The sequence below is a fragment of the Palaemon carinicauda genome, chromosome 19, assembly GCF_036898095.1.
Source record: "Palaemon carinicauda isolate YSFRI2023 chromosome 19, ASM3689809v2, whole genome shotgun sequence".
NCBI lineage: Eukaryota > Metazoa > Arthropoda > Malacostraca > Decapoda > Palaemonidae > Palaemon > Palaemon carinicauda.
In genome coordinates, this window is record NC_090743.1 from 105,209,323 (window position 1) to 105,211,822 (window position 2,500).

Below are 2,500 nucleotides of genomic sequence, written 5' to 3' on the forward strand. Positions count from 1 at the left end.
GGAATAAAAAACAGATTTTGAGCGAAAAATCAATTTTTGGGTGAGATAGCCATGACGTCCTGATGGAAGGTACCTTCAGTAGCTTCCTGAGGGTATATATGACTACAGTAGATATTCCCAGAGAATTAAACTAAATGTTTCACAGAATTCTAACTTCTGGCGCGAGTACCCATAAGGTTTCCCTTTAGGATATCGTGTGGCTTGACATGCCACATAGCTATCTGCACCCCACATAGCGTTTACGCTTCGAGCGGGAAGTGTGGCAAGTATCAGGAGGAGCCGTTACAAAACTCTCCTCCTGCGTTACTGTTACCGTACCTAGCGATGTAAACAAACGGCCGCCATAGCTGGCCGCCATCTTGGTTTACGTCACATCCGCGCGTTTCATTCCTGATTCTATCTAGAGTATCTTTCAGCCTCCATGATACAATAAGAAAGGGAGGGGCCTGACGGGCCAGAATAGAGAACGAGGGTGGGTCCATCAGGATGTCATGGCTATCTCACCCAAAAATAGATTTTTCGCTTTGCTCAAAATCCGTTTTTTGGGCTCAAGCCATGCCGTCCTGATGGAAGTGTACCAGAGAATTAGTGTATCGTGGATTTTCCCTGTTTCGGTAGTGCCCTCTACTTCAAACAATATTCCTTTGGTCTGATGACCTTAGAGACCGTGACATCTCCGTTACATGTTACTACCAATGGCATAAGCTATGACATGGCTTCCTGCCCCCCTGGCAGGGAAGTCCTGTTTGGACGATAGGAACATCTCGAACTATCCTGATGAAGACAAACTCACCTGTAGATGAGGATCTTGTCGGTCTCGTAGACAGATCAGGAAAGTTAAGTACTTGTGTTGGAACAAATATTTCACTTTTCTTAGGTGAGCTTATATCAGACAGGAGCAATATTATAACATGAAATATAAAAAAGGTTTAAATAGGGGCAAATAAAACTCAGTAACAGTAGTGTATTTCATATAGAGGGGCGAAATAAGACGCATATGGTAGCGAAAATTCTATTTTATTCAAGAAAATATTCGCGATAATGTGAAATAAGATAAATAATTTACAATGGAATTATTGATTGATAAACATAGACTAAGGACTACATAAGACAAGGGTGTGGAATCTGAAAAGGAAAACTTGCCATTACACACATGGGTTCCAAAGGAACTAAAAGTCTTTTAAGTCACAATACACTTCATGTCCAAATAAACATGTGGAGCACGTGTTCAAGTCTATGTTACTTCACCTTGTAGAAGAACAGTCTTTCGTGCCACTAAGTGGCACTTAAAATCACTATGTATCGCACTAGGGTCAACACAGGCACCCGTTGAGTTAGAGTCCCGAAATAACTCACTGTCCTACGCAGCACTAAGCAGCAGGTTTCAATACACTACCTGCGGCTACCACGAATCTTTTGACTTCGTGCACCTGCTTCCCATAGTGTTTAAAGAACACTCTTGAGGATTTCCAGCCTGTGAAAGATCGAAGGCTTTCGAAATCCATTCCTTGGAAGAAATTTAGGGAAGAGGCGACTTTTCTAGGATCATGACCTGCGGGTGTACTGTCAGGATCCGCTCTGCGAATAAAGTAGGTGATTTTTGCCCGTAGTTGTTTAAGTGACAAATCACTACCTGACGTTTCTCCTTTAAAGAGTTGTCCTCCGCCAAAGTCTGAAGTTCTTCGAAGATAGACCTTTAGACTCTCTACTGGGAATAGAGAGATATCTTCCTTCAGAGGGCAGATTCTCCATGGGCCCCACCTCTTAGTAGGGAGTTCTTTCTTAGCGAGAAACGTTGGGTCAGGGTAAGTTCTATAAAAAATTAAAGGCACTTTATCTTTTAAAATGAGTTTGGAATTTGTCAGGAGAAAAGAAAAATCATCACTTGCTTATTTGGATTTTTCAGTTTGAAACGGATAGAAAAGTTTTGGTATCTATTTGGATATAACGTAAACTTTGTCTAAAAAAAGCGTATGTAACTAGGACATATTTATAATGCGATGTGTAATTACAGATTAGTTATTTTTTCCAGAGAGGACTTCCTTTGCAAAGAGAAATATGTTAAAATCAAGATTTTTTTTTTGCTTTGTCTGTGTACATTTTGTACTCCTTTGGAAATACATATTATACTATTGAAATGTTTGCTCTTTTACATATGTTTCTTGATATATTGCAATAGTCCCAGCAAAATTTTTTGAAAGTCTGAATATGATTGACCTCCCATATAAAGGGTTATGTAGATTTATGTGAGGTAGAGTTGAGCGTAGCGTGAAACAGGGGGTTTTGGTCCCCTATGTGAGAACGGCCTCGAGTTGAGAATGGAAGTAATAATGTGGTTTTGGAAGGGTTACAAGATTTCGGCATGTTTGGATAAATGGATAAATTCCAGGAATTCAGAAGGTAAGAAAAACTAATTACGTTTAATAAATCTAAAGAAATATCTTGCAATTCCAAATTATCAAAGCGCTCAGAGCGCGGGCCAATACTCATCTCTACAGAA

The 2,500-nt window shown here is 40.0% G+C and overlaps 1 protein-coding gene across 1 annotated transcript in view; it reads left to right on the plus strand.

The window, feature by feature from the left end:
- Positions 1-2,500, plus strand: part of LOC137659211 (uncharacterized) — a 14,413-nt gene that overhangs the window by 1,140 nt on the left and 10,773 nt on the right. The window lies entirely within an intron of this gene.